This window comes from Salvelinus fontinalis, chromosome 3 (assembly GCF_029448725.1).
Source record: "Salvelinus fontinalis isolate EN_2023a chromosome 3, ASM2944872v1, whole genome shotgun sequence".
In the NCBI taxonomy this organism is placed as follows: Eukaryota; Metazoa; Chordata; class Actinopteri; order Salmoniformes; family Salmonidae; genus Salvelinus; species Salvelinus fontinalis.
The window spans coordinates 54,239,794-54,256,944 of record NC_074667.1 but is presented as its reverse complement, the minus strand read 5'-3'; the positions used below and the strand labels follow the sequence as shown (position 1 = coordinate 54,256,944).

Below are 17,151 nucleotides of genomic sequence, written 5' to 3'. Positions count from 1 at the left end.
TCTAAACTAATAAATAACAAGGGATTTAATAGGCAGCCCCTGGAACAGAGCCTCAATTTCAGACTTTCCACTTCCTGTCAGGAAGTTTGCTGCAGAATGAGTTCTGTTTCACTCACAGATATAATTCAAACGGTTTTAGAAACTAGAGAGTGTTTTCTATCCAATAGTAATAATAATATGCATATTGTACAAGCAAGAATTGAGTACGAGGCCGTTTGAAATGGGCACCTTTTATCTGGCTACTCAATACTGCCCCTGCAGCCCAAACAGGTTAAAACAATTCTGTCCGTTTCTCACGGCCCACTCGTGCACGGTTCTTGGCTTGTTACCTTCAGATGACAGGGACAGATATTTAGATCCGACTCGAAGGACCAATTGTTAGAGGAATTTAGTTCCTATATGTTCAATAACCAATTCAATTAAAACACTTCTGTCTGTTTCTAAGAATTTGTAAGGTTCTTATTTACATAAAATAGACAGAAACCAGTCATCTGCTTAGCCGTTAGCGTTTATTCTCGAGAGCTCTGCTTATCATTTCCGGTACATTGGTCTATATACCACACATTTCATCATAAATGTACCTCCTCTAATACAATGATAATATAGTTTACAAGTCCTTCTCATTTCAATTTCAATTTCAATTTTATTTTATATAGCCCTTCGTACACCAGATAATATCTCGAAGTGCTGTACAGAAACCCAGCCTAAAACCCCAAACAGCTAGAATGCAGGTGTAGAAGCACGGTGGCTAGGAAAAACTCCCTAGAAAGGCCTTAACCTAGGAAGAAACCTAGAGAGGAACCAGGCTATGAGGGGTGGCCAGTCCTCTTCTGGCTGTGCCGGGTGGAGATTATAACAGAACAATGCCAAGATGTTCAAAAATGTTCATAAGTGACAAGCATGGTCAAATAATAATCATGAATAATTTTCAGTTGGCTTTTCATAGCTGATCATTAAGAGTTGAAAAACAACAGGTCTGGGACAGGTGGCGGTTCCATAACCGCAGGCAGAACAGCTGAAACTGGAATAGCAGCAAGGCCAGGCGGACTGGGGACAGCAAGGAGTCACCACGGGCGGCAGTCCCGACGCATGGTCCTAGGGCCCAGGTCCTCCGAGAGAAAGAAAGAGAGAAGGAGAAAATTAGAGAGAGACAAGATTTTCAAAATGTTCATAAATGACAAGCATGGTCAAATAATAAATCAGGAATAAATCTCAGTTGGCTTTTCATAGCCGATCATTAAGAGTTGAAAACAGCAGGTCTGGGACAGGTAGGGGTTCCATAACCGCAGGCAGAAGAGTTGAAACTGGAATAGCAGCAAGGCCAGGCGGACTGGGGACAGCAAGGAGTCACCACGGCCGGTAGTCCCGACGTATGGTCCTAGGGCTCAGGTCCTCCGAGAGAAAGAGAGAAGGAGAAAATTAGAGAGAGCCAAGATTTTCAAAATGTTCATAAATGACAAGCATGGTCAAATAATAATCAGGAATAAATCTGTTGGCTTTTCATAGCCGATCATTAAGAGTTGAAAACAGCAGGTCTGGGACAGGTAGGGGTTTCGTAACCGCAGGCAGAAACAGTTGAAACTCGAATAGCAGCAAGGCCGGGCGGACTGGGGACAGCAAGGTGTCAGCATGCCCGGTAGTCCTGACGTATGGTCCTAGGGCTCAGGTTCTCAGAGAGAAAGAGAGAACGAGAGAATTAGAGAGAGCATACTTAAATTCACACAGGACACTGGATAAGACAGGAGAAGTACTCCAGGTATAACCAACTGACCCTAGCCCCCCGACACATAAACTACTGCAGCATAAATACTGGAGGCTGAGACAGGAGCGGTCAGGAGACACTGTGGCCCCATCCGAAGAAACCCCCGGACAGGGCCAAACAGGAAGGATATAACCCCACCCACTCTGCCAAAGCACAGCCCCCACACCACTAGAGGGATATCCTCAACCACCAACTTACAATCCTGAGACAAGGCCGAGTATAGCCCACAAAGGTCTCCACCACAGCACAACCAAGGGGGGGCGCCAACCCAGACAGGAAGTTCACGTCAGTAACTCAACCCACTCAAGTGACGCACCCCTCCTAGGGACGGCATGAAAGAGCACCAGTAAGCCAGTGACTCAGCCCCTGAACAGGGTTAGAGGCAGAGAATCCCAGTGGAGAGAGGGGAACCGGCCCTGGAGAGACAGCAAGGGCGGTTCGTTGCTCCAGAGCCTTTCCGTTCACCTTCACACTCCTGGGCCAGACTACACTCAATCATATGACCTACTGAAGAGATAAGTCTTCAGTAAAGACTTAAAGGTTGAGACCGAGTCTGCGTCTCTCACATGGGTAGGCAGACTGTTCCATAAAAATGGAGATCTATAGGAGAAATCCCTGCCTCCAGCTGTTTGCTTAGAAATTTTAGGGACAATTAGGAGGCCTGCGTCTTGTGACCGTAGCGTACGTGTAGGTATGTACGGCAGGACCAACTCGGAAAGATAGGTAGGAGCAAGCCCATGTAACGCTTTATAGGTTAACAGTAAAACCTTGAAATCAGCCCTTGCCTTAACGGGAAGCCAGTGTAGGGAAGCTAGCACTGGAGTAATATGATCAAATTTCTTGGTTCTAGTCAGGATTCTAGCAGCCGTATTTAGCACTAACTGAAGTTTATTTAGTGCTTTATCCGGGTAGCCGGAAAGTAGAGCATTGCAGTAGTCTAACCTAGAAGTAACAAATGCATGGATTAATTTTTCTGCATCATTTTTGGACAGAAAATTTCTGATTTTTGCAATGTTACGTAGATGGAAAAAAGCTGTCCTTGAAACAGTCTTGATATGTTCGTCAAAAGAGAGATCAGGGTCAAGAGTAACGCCGAGGTCCTTCACAGTTTTATTTGAGACGACTTTACAACCATCAAGATGAATTGTCAGATTTAACAGAAGATCTCTTTGTTTCTTGGGACCTAGAACAAACATCTCTGTTTTGTCCAAGTTTAAAAGTAGAAAGTTTTCAGCCATCCACTTCCTTATGTCTGAAACACAGGCTTCTAGCGAGGGCAATTTTGGGGCTTCACCATGTTTCATTGAAATGTACAGCTGTGTGTCATCCGCATAGCAGTGAAAGTTAACATTATGTTTTCGAATAACATCCCCAAGAGGTAAAATATATAGTGAAAACAATAGTGGTCCTAAAACGGAACCTTGAGGAACACCGAAATGTACAGTTGATTTGTCAGAGGACAGACCATTCACAGAGACAAACTGATATCTTTCCGACAGGTAAGATCTAAACCAGGCCAGAACTTGTCCGTGTAGACCAATTTGCGTTTCCAGTCTCTCCAAAAGAATGTGGTGATCGATGGTGTCAAAGGCAGCACTAAGGTCTAGTAGCACGAGGACAGATGCAGAGCCTCGGTCTGACGCCATTAAAAGGTCATTTACCACCTTCACAAGTGCAGTCTCAGTGCTATGATGGGGTCTAAAACCAGACTGAAGCATTTCGTATACATTGTTTGTCTTCAGAAAGGCAGTGAGTTGCTGCGCAACAGCTTTTTCTAAAATTTTTGAGAGGAATGGAAGATTCGATATAGGCCGATAGTTTTTTATATTTTCCGGGTCAAGGTTTGGCTTTTTCAAGAGAGGCTTTATCACTGCCACTTTTAGTGAGTTTGGTACACATCCGGTGGATAGAGAGCTGTTTATTATGTTCAACATAGGAGGGCCAAGCACAGGAAGCAGCTCCTTCAGCAGTTTAGTAGGAATAGGATCCAGTATGCAGCTTGAAGGTTTAGAGGCCATGATTATTTTCATCATTGTGTCAAGAGATATAGTACTAAAACACTTAAGTGTCTCTCCCGATCCCAGGCCCTCGCAGAGCTGTGCAGATCCAGGACAGCTAAGCCCTGGAGGAATACGCAGATTCAAAGAGGAGTCCGTAATTTGCTTTCTAATGGTCATGATCTTTTCCTCAAAGAAGTTCATGAATTTATTACTGCTGAAGTGAAAGCCATCCTCTCTTGGGGAATGCTGCTTTTTAGTTAGCTTTGCAACAGTATCAAAAAGAAATTTTGGATTGTTCTTATTTTCCTCGATTAAGTTGGAAAAGTAGGATGATCGAGCAGCAGTGAGGGCTCTTCGGTACTGCACGGTACTGTCTTTCCAAGCTAGTCGGAAGACTTCCAGTTTTGTGTGGCGCCATTTCCGTTCCAATTTCCTGGAAGCTTGCTTCAAAGCTCGGGTATTTTCTGTATACCAGGGAGCTAGTTTCTTATGACAAATGTTTTTCGTTTTTAGGGGTGCAACTGCATCTAGGGTATTGCGCAAGGTTAAATTGAGTTCCTCAGTTAAGTGGTTAACTGATTTTTGTCCTCTGACGTCCTTGGGTAGGCAGAAGGAGTCTGGAAGGGCATCAAGGAATTTTTGTGTTGTCTGAGAATTTATAGCACGACTTTTGATGCTCCTTGGTTGGGGTCTGAGCAGATTATTTGTTGCGATTGCAAACGTAATAAAATGGTGGTCCGATAGTCCAGGATTATGTGGAAAAACATTAGGATCTACAACATTTATTCCATGGGACAAAACTAGGTCCAGAGTATGACTGTGGCAGTGAGTAGGTCCAGAGACATGTTGGACAAAACCCACTGAGTCGATGATGGCTCCGAAAGACTTTTGGAGTGGGTCTGTGGACTTCTCCATGTGAATATTAAAATCACCAAAAATTAGAATATGATCTGCTATGACTACAAGGTCTGATAGGAATTCAGGAAACTCAGAGAGGAACGCTGTATATGGCCCAGGAGGCCTGTAAACAGTAGCTATAAAAAGTGATTGAGTAGGCTGCATAGATTTCATGACTAGAAGCTCAAAAGACGAAAACGCCATTTTTTTTTTTGTAAATTGAAATTTGCTATCGCAGATGTTAGCAACACCTCCGCCTTTGCGGGATGCACGGGGGATATGGTCACTAGTGTAACCAGGAGGTGAGGCCTCATTTAACCTGTTTGGGGTGCAAGCCCGACCTCGGACCGAAAATGACAACAGCTGCAGAGCGCGAAATTCAAAATCTATTTTTTAAAAATATTTAACTTTTACACATTAACAAGTCCAATACAGCATTTGAAAGATAAACATCTTGTCAATCCAGCCAACATGTCCGATTTTTTAAATGTTTTACAGAGAAAACACCACATATATTTATGTTAGCTCACCACCAAATACAAAAGTGGACAGACACGTATGAATTATGATTATGAAGTATGAATTATGATTGAAGTAGCATGCACAACCAACCGAAATAAACTAAAACCAACCTAAAGAGCCCAGAAAAAACGACCTCAGATGACAGTCATATAACATGTTACACAATAAATCTATGTTTTGTTCATAAAAAGTGCATATTTTAGCTATAAATCTGTTTTACATTGATGCTACCCAAAAATGCTAATACATAGCTACAGTCTGAATCCAGCCGGGAGTAGCCAGAGAAAATACATACACCAACGTCGGCTACTAATTACACCTCATAAAACATTTCAGAAAAACATATGGTGGATAACTAATGAAAGACAGATATCTTGTGAATACAGACAACATTTCCGATTTTTGAAGTGTTTTACAGCGAAAACACAATATATCGTTATATTAGCTAACATCATAAGCTAGCATAAGGCAGCATTGATTCTAGTCAAGCGCTAGCCTAGCATAGTTAGCAGCGTTAGCATTCAACAGTTCGACATATATATGAAAAAGCATCCCAAATTGGGTCTTATCTTTCTTGGTACTCCATCAGAATGTTGTAACGGGGTCCAATGTCCAGTAGAGTCTTTAGTTGGGTTCCAGAACTAATTATTTCCCTCTTTGGTTAGCTAGCACGGTAGCATTGCTGCGCCAGAAAGCGTTTCTTCAAAAAATTCTTCCGTCGTTTCACATCTAAAGTCCAGAATAAATTGCAATAATATAATTAAAGTATATTGAAAAAACCTACTTTAGGATGATTTTGTGACATGTAGCAAATAATATCGTAGTCAGGCATCATATTCAACGTTACCTACCTTGTTCCAGAAGCCGAGATCAAATTATCCTTCGCGCCCGGATTTTTATTTTAACTGCGCAGCTCTCACAAGAAGTTCTGTTATTCAGTCCAGGGACGAGATATTCGACTCCTTTCAATTCTCACTTCCGCATTACAGTCTGACGTACGCCTCTGACGTGTTTATATGGTCCCAAGTCAAATGGCCTTTTATAGAGAAGGTCTTAAAGAGACACATCGCATTTTGGGAAACTCAATTCGGCTGGGAAAATGGCTGTAAAAATATTTCTGTTCGACTTAGAGAAACAATTCAAACCTTTTTAGAAACTACAGACTGTTATCTATCCAACAGTAGTAAATATATGCATATTGGAAAATAAAAAGTTTCTTAGGAGGCCGTTTGAAAATGTGCACACATTTTCCAGTTTTTTCAATATTCAGCGTGCAGCCCAAACAGGTTTTAACACAGTAAATTCATCAGGCTTAAGCCATGTTTCAGTCAGGCCAATCACATCAAGATTATGATCAGTGATTAGTTCATTGACTATGACTGCCTTTGAAGTGAGGGATCTAACATTAAGTAACCCTATTTTGAGATGTGAGGTATCACGATCTCTTTCAATAATGGCAGGAATGGAGGAGGTCTTTATCCTAATAAGATTGCTAAGGCGAACACCGCCATGTTTAGTTTTGCCCAACCTAGGTCGAGGCACAGACACAGTCTCAATGGGTATGGCTGAGCTGACTACACTGACTGTGCTATTGGCAGACTCCACTAAGCTGGCAGGTTGGCTAACAGCCTGCTGCCTGGCCTGCACCCTATTTCATTGTGGGGCTAAAGGAGTTAGAGCCCTATCTATGTTGGTAGATAAGATGAGAGCACCCCTCCAGGTAGGATGGAGTCCGTCACTCCTTAGCAGGTCAGGCTTGGTCCTGTTTGTGGGTGAGTCCCAGAAAGAGGGCCAATTATCTACAAATTCTATCTTTTGGGAGGGGCAGAAAACAGTTTTCAACCAGCGATTGAGTGCTGAGACTCTGCTGTAGAGCTCGTCACTCCCCCTAACTGGGAGGGGGCCAGAGACAATTACTCGATGCCGACACATCTTTCTAGCTGATTTACACGCTGAAGCTATGTTGCACTTGGTGACCTCTGACTGTTTCATCCTAACATCGTTGGTGCCGACGTGGATAACAATATCTCTATACTCTCTACACTCGCCAGATTTAGCTTTAGCCAGCACCATTTTAAGATTAGCCTTAACGTCGGTAGCCCTGCCCCCTGGTAAACAGTGTATGATCGCTGGGTGATTCGTTTTAAGTCTAATACTGCGGGTAATGGAGTCGCCAATGACTAGGGTTTTCAATTTGTCAGAGCTAACGGTGGGAGCCTTCGGCGTCTCAGACCCCGTAACGGGAGGAGTAGAGACAAGAGAAGACTCAGACTCAGACTCCGACTCGCTACATAATGGGGAAAACCGGTTGAAAGTTTCTGTCGGCTGAATGAGCGACACCGGTTGAGCATTCCAACAGCATTTCCCTCCAGAAGCCATGAGAAAGTTGTCCGGCTGCGGGGACTGTGCGGGGGGATTTATACTAACGTTACTATCTGTACTTACTGGTGGCACAGACGCTGTTTCTTCCTTTCCTACACTGAAATTACCCTTGCCTAACGATTGCGTCTGAAGCTGGGCTTGCAGCACAGCTATTTTCGCCGTAAGGCGATCGTTCTCCTGTATATTATGAGTACAGCGACTGCAATTAGAAGACATCATGTTAATGTTACTACTTAGCTTCGGCTGTTGAAGGTGTTGACGAACCATGTCCAGATAAAGCGTCCGGAGTGAAAACGTTGAATGAGGGAAAAAAGTTGCGATGGAAAAACAAAAAATATAAACGGTAATTAAAAACAGAAACAAAACAAAAAACGTAAAGTTGTCAGCTAGCAAAATAAAGTAAAGTTGGCAGCAAAACGCACAGCAACAAAACGCACAGCAACACGTCTGCAGATTCAACAGGAAGTGACGGCCTCATATTGCCTGCCACCTGTTATACAATCTACTATTTAATTCACATGGTCTCTCCTATCATTGCTATGCAGACGACACACAATTAATCTTCTCCTTTCCCCCCTCTGATAACCAGGTGGTGAATCGCATCTCTGCATGTCTGGCAGACATATCAGTGTGGATGACGGATCACCACCTCAAGCTGAACCTCGGCAAGACGGAGCTGCTCTTCCTCCCGGGGAAGGACTGCCCGTTCCATGATCTCGCCATCACGGTTGACAACTCCATTGTGTCCTCCTCCCAGAGTGCTAAGAACCTTGGCGTGATCCTGGACAACACCCTGTCGATCTCAACTAACATCAAGGCGGTGACCCGTTCCTGTAGGTTCATGCTCTACAACATTCGCAGAGTACGACCCTGCCTCACGCAGGAAGCGGCGCAGGTCCTAATCCAGGCACTTGTCATCTCCCGTCTGGATTACTGCAACTCGCTGTTGGCTGGGCTCCCTGCCTGTGCCATTAAACCCCTACAACTTATCCAGAACGCCGCAGCCCGTCTGGTGTTCAACTTTCCCAAGTTCTCTCACGTCACCCCGCTCCTCCGCTCTCTCCACTGGCTTCCAGTTGAAGCTCGCATCCGCTACAAGACCATGGTGCTTGCCTACGGAGCTGTGAGGGGAACGGCACCTCCGTACCTTCAGGCTCTGATCAGGCCCTACACCCAAACAAGGGCACTGCGTTCATCCACCTCTGGCCTGCTCGCCTCCCTACCTCTGAGGAAGTACAGTTCCCGCTCAGCCCAGTCAAAACTGTTCGCTGCTCTGGCACCCCAATGGTGGAACAAACTCCCTCACGACGCCAGGTCAGCGGAGTCAATCAACACCTTCCGGAGACACCTGAAACCCCACCTCTTTAAGGAATACCTAGGATAGGATAAAGTAATCCTTCTAACCCCCCCCCTTAAAAGAGTTAGATGCACTATTGTAAAGTGGTTGTTCCACTGGATATCATAAGGTGAATGCACCAATTTGTAAGTCGCTCTGGATAAGAGCGTCTGCTAAATGACTTAAATGTAAATGTACTACAAGCCCAAGGTTTCTCCCCTCCCTAGGTGGGGAGACTTCCTTCTCTGTTATCAGTTTCACAGTGGTCACAAGTTGTCTGCCACAGTTCCTTGCCTACTAACAGTCCCTCTTTCTTATGGACAAACATTCTTCATCAGACAGGATATAATTCTGTTAGTTATATTTCTAGTTAAATGTATACATAATTTAGTCATTATTCATAAAAATCCCATAACAGACACCTACTAAAATAAAGTTCCTGTTTCGATTTGATCGAAAAAAGAAAAAAGAAAATCTAATTTTATTGGTCACATACACATGGTTAGCAGATGCTAATGCAAGTGCAGCGAAATGCTTGTACTTCTAGTTCCGGCCGTGCAGTAATATCTAAGAAGTAATCTAACAATTCATAACAATTTCACAACAACTACCTTATACACACACAAGTGTAAAGGGATGAATAAGAATATGTACATATAAAAATATGGATGAGCGATGGCCGAACGGCATAGGCAAGATGCAGTAGATGGTATAGAGTACAGTATAGCCAGAAGAGGACTGGCCACCCCTCATGGTGTCCTGGCACCACACGGCCAGGTCTCTGACCTCCTCCCTATAGGCTGTCTCATCGTTGTTGGTGATCAGGCCTACCACTGTTGTGTCACCGGCAAACTTGATGATGGTGTTTGAGTCGTGCCTGGCCATGCAGTCCAGAGTGAACAGGGAGTACAGGAGGGGACTGAGCACACACCCCAGAGGGGCCCCTGTGTTGATGATCAGCATGACGGATGTGTTGTTACCTACCCTTACCACCTGGGGGCGGCCCGTCAGGAAGTCCAGGATCCAGTTGCAGAGGGAGGTGTTTAGTCCCAGGCTCCTTAGCTTAGTGATGAGCTTTGAGGGCACTATGGTGTTGAACGCTGAGCTGTAGTCAATGAATAGCATTCTCACATAGGTGTTCCTTTTGTCCAGGTTGGAAAGGGCAGTGTTGAGTGCAATAGAGATTGCATCATCTGTGGATCTGTTGGGGCGGGATAATGGTGTTGATGTGAGCCCTGACCAGCCTTTCAAAGCACTACCTGGCCACAGACATGAGTGCTATGGGTCGGTAGTCATTTAGGCAGGTTACCTTAGTGTTATTGGGCACAGGGACTATGGTGGTCTGCTTGAAACATGTTGGTATTACAGATTCAGTCAGGAACAGGTTGAAAATATCAGTGAAGACACTTGCCAGTTGGTCAGCGCATGCTCAGAGCACACGTCCTGGTAATCAGTCTGGGCCTGCAGCCTTGTGAATGTTGACCTGTTTAAAGGTCTTACTCACATTGGCTACAGCGAGCGTGATCACACAGTCGTCCGGAACAGCTGATGCTCTTATGCCTGCTTCAGTGTTACTGTTGTGGAAAAATATTAAATCAAATAATTCTCAGATACCAGAGCTTGTGAATTCAATTAGACTTGTATTACAAAAGTAACAAAAGCCGAGCAGTTCCATGAAACAACTGAATCTTCATTCTTAGTGCTTGGATTTTATACAGTCTTACCCAACGTCATCACCCCACTTTATGAATCTTGTTTTCTTACGTAGTTTCCATTCTCTTATTGGCTCAGATATTGGGGCATAGATTATATTGGTGGCGTGACATGCATACCCCTTAACTAATGTTCCTGTCCAAAGGTCTTCACAAGTTCAGACCTTATTTGTCTATGTATGATTAACCCATGTGCGTGTCCAGTAGCCTTCACAAGATCAGACATGGCCCAGACCAGACAGGTCCTCTTGGTTTACCTTGCTTAATCCACACAGATTCTGCTTACATTCTGTTTTTACATGTCCAATGGTCAATATAATATTGATCCATCTTTGTACACTCACATGGGCTTCAGCCTTAATTCTGCTTACACATGTCTAATATTTAAACGTATATTGATTATTCTTTCTACTTCAAAGAGAACAGTATAGTTACTGAGAATCACCAGATGACTGGAAAATGCTACCACATTACCTGCCTCGAAGCGAGCGTATAAGTAATTTAGCTCGTCTGGTAGGCTCGTGTTACTGGGCAGCTCACGGCTGTGCTTCCCTTTGTAGTCTCTACCACATACGGTACCCTGACAAAGCATTAGGATCACCTTCCTAATATTGAGTTGCACCCCCTTTTGCCCTCAGAACAGCCTCAATTCGTCGGGGCATGGACTCTACAAGGTGTCGAAAGTGTTACACAGGGATGCTGGCCCTTGTTGACTCCAATGCTTCCCACAGTCGTGTCAAGTTGGCTGGATGCCCTTTGGGTGGTGGACCATTCTTGATACACACGTGAAACTGTTGAGCGTGAAAAACCCAGCAGCGCTGCAGTTCTTGACACACTCAAACCGGTGCGCCTGACACCTACTACCATACCCCGTAAAAAGGCACTTCAATCTTTTGTCTTGGCCATTCATCCTCTAAATGGCACATTTGCACAATACATGTCTCAATTGTCTCAAGGCTTAAAAATCCTTCTTGAACCTGTCTCCTCCTCTTTTTCTACACTGATTGAAGTGGATTTAACAAGTGACATCAATAAGGGATCACAGCTTTCAACTGGTCCGTCTATATCAGGCATGGGAAATTGGCAGCCACGCGGCCCACGGCCCCCCTTTTGTAGGCCCACGGACCAATTTTTTATTTATTATTTGTTAAAGATCTCAGTCGGGGTCTCAATTTGCTGTTTAGAGTTAGAATAATAGACAAGGTAGACAAACTTCAAAATTTGATTTTGCGTCAGTAGCCACTCAATTAGCCCATGTTAGCAATTTGTCTTAGATTAGTAAATTAGTCTAGGGCATAGCTATCTAAACTTGTAGTAAGCATGGTCGAATTACTGACCTGGGTTGGGCCCATAGATTATCAGTTATTATATTAAAAACTGCAAAGATTTGCCTCCACACTATACTGCCCTGCCAAGCAAAAAGGCTAATAGCATGGAACTGGTTTCACAGTGACTTTATGCAGTTACTGCTAACATGACCCCCATTATCTCCAAAACAGGATACAATAGAAGCAGGATAGTTGGCCACATGATTAAGCTTGTATTTAATGTAGCAAAAATGACATTAATTCATTCAACCAAATGAGCACTTACTGCTTTTTTGCTTGGTAGGGCAGTATAGCAAAATGTGTAGAATTGCAGGAAATTAGCTGTAAAATTGCAAATTTTTCTCCCTGCCCCATGGCAAAATGTGTAGAATTGCAGGAAATAATCTTTAACCTCTCTGGCACAGGCATGCCGCTAGCGACCCTCCTCGACAACATCTGGTGAAATTGCAGAGCGCCAAATTCAAAATACAGAAATAGTCACAATAAACATTCATAAAAATACAAGTGTTATACATCGGTTTAAAGATTAACTTCTTGTTAATCCAGCCGCTTTGCCAGATTACAGAAAGGCTTTATGGCGAAAGCATACCATGCGATTACCTGAGGTCAGCGCCCCGCTTATAAAAGCATACAAACATTTTCCAACCAAGTAGAGGAGTCACGAAAGTCAGAAATAGCGATAAAATGAATCACTTACCTTTGAAGATCTTCATCTGGTTGCAGTCACAAGAGACCCAGCTACACAATGAATGTTTGTTTTGTTCAATAAAGTCCCTCTTTATATCCCAAAAACTCTGTTTTGTAGGCACGTTTTGTTCAGTAATCCACTGGCTCGAAGGCTGTCAAAACATGCAGACAAATACATCCTAATAGTACCGGTAAAGTTCGTCGAAACATGTCAAACGATGTTTATAATTAATCCTCAGGTTGTAAATTGTCGAAATAATCGATAAGATTTTAACCGAACAATAGCGTATTCAATAGAAAGGAAAAAGGACGAAGGACGCGCACACAGTCACACGCGCAAACCAGCACTGCATGCTTCCTCAATCCCCTGACAGAAAGGTCTCATTCTTCTTCATTTTTCATAAAACAAGTCTGAAACAATGTCTAAGGACTGTTGACATCTAGTGGAAGCCATAGGAACTGCAATCTGGGTCCTAACCCATTAGATACTCAATAGGCATTCAATTGAAAACCACCACATCAAAACAATCCCACTTCCTGGATGGATTTTCCTCAAGTTTTCGCCTGCCATATCAGTTCTGTTACACTCACATACATTATTTTCACAGTTTTGGAAGCGTTAGAGTGTTTTCTATCCAAATCTACCAATTATATGCATATCCTAGCTTCTGGGCCTGAGTAACACACAGTTCACTTTGGGCACGTCATTCATCCGAATTTCCGAATACTGCCCCGTCACTAAAAACTTAAATCTAAAAACATGTTCTCTTTGCTGTCACGAAGTGGGAACACAGACCCACGAGCCACTGCAGCCCCTCATGATGAGTTCTGTTTTTTGTGGCTCCTACCCCATCAAAGTTGCCCATCCCTTTTCCTTCCCTATCTCCCTTTCCTCTCCTCATTCCCTATCTCACTTTCTTTATCTAATATTCTTTCCTAGATTCCTTTCCTCCATTCCTAGCTCCCTTTATTTTCCTCCTTTCCTAGCTTCCTCTCACAGGTGGCTGGTGGCACCTTAACCAAACTTTCATACCATAACCGCTAACCGCTACACACAGCCTACATCGTTGTCACCATATTAGCTAACGTCATAGTCAACATAGCTACTAGAACTAATGCATTAGTAAACCTGCTACAATCACGTAGTCAAGTGTATTGCAAGCAGTTTGGTATTTGGTATTTTATTAGGAGCCCCATTAGCTGTTGCAAAAGCAGCACCTACTCTTTCAGGGGTCCACACAAAATATTAAACATGACATAACATTAATAGACAACAGCTCAAGGACAGAACTACATTTTTTTTTCTTTTTTTTTCTTTTTTTACAAAAGGCACATGTAGCCTACATATTAATACATACACACAAACTTTCTAGGTCAAATAAGGGAAAGATATTGTGCGGTGAGGTATTGCTTCATCTGTTTTTTGAAACCAGGTTTGCTGTTCATTTGAGCAATATGAGATGGAACGAAGTTCCATGTAATAATGGCTCTATATAATACTGTACGCTTTCTTGGATTTGTTCTGAATTTGGGGACTGTGAAAAGGCATGGTGGCATGTCTGGTGCGGTAAGTGTATGTCAGAGCTCTGTGTAAGTTGACTATGCTAACAATTTAGGATTTTCAACACATTAATGTTTATTATAAAAAGAAGAAGTGATGCAGTCAGTCTCTCCTCAACTCTTAACCAAGAGAGACTGGCATAGATAGGATTTATATCAGCCCTCTGATTACAATGAAGAACAAGACGTGCAGCTCTGTTCTGGGCCAGCTGCAGCTTAACTAGGTCTTTCCTTGCAGCACACGACCACACGACTGAACAATAATCAAGATAAGACAAAACTAGAGACTGCAGGACTTGCCTTTTGGAGTGTGGTGTCAAAAAAGAAATGCATCTCTTTTTTTCAGACAGACCTCTCCCCATCTTTACATCCATTGAATCTATGTTTTGACCATGACAGTTTACGATCTAAGGTATAGACCAGGACAGTTTACAATCTAAGGTAAAGCCAAGTAATTTAGTCTCCTCAACTTGATCAACAGCCACACCATTCATTACCAGATTCAGCTGAGGTCTAAAACTTAGGCAGTGATTTGTACTAAATACAATGCTCTTAGTTTTAGAGATTTTCAGGACCAGTTTATTACTGGCCACCCATTCCAAAACAGACCGCAACTCATTGTTTGTCCCACCGGGATCTGTTTCACCTGCCTTGTGCTTGTCTCCATCCCCCACTAGGTGTCACCTATTCTTCCCCATTATCCTCTGTGTATTTATACCTGCGTTTTCTGTTTGTCTGTTGCCAGTTTGTCTTGTTTTGTCAGGTCTTACCAGCGTGTTTCCCGTTTCTCCAATTCTCGTTTTCTTGTCTTCTGCTTGTCCTGAGCCTGCCTGCCGTTCTGACCCTTAATGACTCTGCCTTGGATTACGAACCTCTGCCTGCCCTCGATCTGCCCCTTGGTGTTAATAAATATTCAGAGAATCTAACTATCTGCCTCCTGTGTCTGCATCTGGGTCACATCCTGAGTCGTGATATTGTTAAGGGTTTCAGTGACTTCATTAGCTGTGGTTGCTGATGCGTATATGGTTGAATCATCAGCATACATGGACACACATGCTTTGTTAAATGCCAGTGGCAGGTCATTGGTAAAAATAGAAAAGAGTAGAGGGCCTAGAGATCTGCGCTGCGGTACACCACACTTTACATGTTTGACATTAGAGAAGCTTCCATTAAATAAAACCCTTCGAATTCTTTAGATAGATAGCTCTGAATCCATGATATGGCAGAGGTTGAAAAGCCATTAACACATATGTTTTTTCAACAACAGATTATGGTCAATAATATCAAAGGCTGCACTGAAATCTAACAGCACAGCTCCCACAATCTTCTTATCAATTTGTTTCAACCAATCATCAGTAATTTGTGTCAGTGCCCTTCTTTATAAGCATGCTGAAAGTCTGTTGTTAATTTGGTTACAGAGAAATAGCATTGTATTTGGTCAAACACCATTTTCCCAACAGTTTGCTAATACCTGGCAGCAAGCTCATAGGTCTGCCGTAGAAACCCGTAAATGCCACTTTACCACTCTTGGGTAGCGAATGACTTTGGCTTCCCTCCAGGCTTGAGGACAAAGACTTTCCTCTCGGCTTAGATTAAAGACATGACAGCTTTCCGTCCAAGTTGTCAATGCCGGGATGTTTGTCAATATTGATCGATAACAATTATTTTTTTCACCTCTCCCAAACTAACTTTACAAAATTTTAACTTACAAAGCTTCTCTTTCATTATTAGTTTTTTATCCATGAATACGATGGCTCACTGTTTGTTTGTTGTTGGCATTTCCTGCCTAAGTTTGCCCACTTTACCAAGGAAGTAATCATTCAAATAATTGGCAACATCAAATGGTTTTGTGATGAAAAAGCCATCTGATTCGATAAAAGGTGGAGTTGAATTGGTCTTTCTGCCCATAATTACAGTTAAAGTACTCCAAAGTTTTTTTTCATCATTCTTTATGTTATTGATTTTGGCTTCATTATACGGTTTCTTCTTTCTTTGTTTCTGAGTTGAGTCACATAATTTCTCAACAATTTGCAGTAAGTCAGCCAGTCAGATGTGCAGCCAGACTTATTAGCCACTCTTTTTGCCCCATCTCTTTCAACCATACAGTTTTTCAATTCCTCATTAAGCCATGGAACCTTAACAGCTCTAACAGCCAGTTTCTTAACAGGCTCATGTTTATCAATAATTGGACAAATCAATTTCATAAATTCATCAAGTGCAGCATCTGGATGCTCCTTATTAATCATATCAGACCAACACATCTTTTTTACATCATCCACATAAGAGTCACAGCAACATATACAGTACTAGTCAAACTTTTGGACTCACCTACTCCTTCCAGGGTTTTTCTTTATTTTTACTATTTTCTATATTGTAGAATAATAGTGAAGACAGAAAAACTATAAAATAACACATATGGAATCCTGTAGTAACCCAAAAAGTATTAAACAAAATCAAAATATATTTTAGATTTGAGATTCTTCAAAGTAGCCACCCTTTGCCTTGATGACAGCTGAGCACACCCTTGATATTCTCTGAACCAGCTTCATGAGGCAGTCACCTGGAATGTATTTCAAATAACAGGTGTGACTTGTTAATAGTGAATTAGTGGAATTTCTATCCTTAATATGTTTAGCACAATCAGTTGTCTTGTGACAAGGCAGGAGTGGTACACAGAAGATAGCCCTAATTGGTAAAAGACCAAGTCCATATTATGGCAAAAACAGCTTAAATAAGCAAAGAGAAACGACAGTCCATCATTACTTTAAGACATGAAGGTCAGTCAACGCGGAAAATAACAAGACGTTTGTAATGCGTCTGTGTGTAGCTGGTGAGATGAGTCAGGCGCAGGACAGCAGATATGGGTAATGAAAGCAATTTTACTCAATAATAGAACAATACACGTCATATAAATACAAGGCCACAAATACGGACCGCAATACAATAAACAATTACTCAGAAACAA

General features: G+C 42.7%; 1 long non-coding RNA gene across 1 annotated transcript; it reads right to left on the bottom strand.

The window, feature by feature from the left end:
• Window positions 1-490: 490 nt before the first annotated feature.
• Window positions 491-15,176, bottom strand: LOC129851129 (uncharacterized). Its single transcript, XR_008758936.1, has 2 exons — window positions 14,957-15,176; window positions 491-1,669 (listed from the first exon to the last, which is right to left on the bottom strand). It is a non-coding gene; the product is annotated as an uncharacterized LOC129851129 (long non-coding RNA).
• Window positions 15,177-17,151: the final 1,975 nt, after the last annotated feature.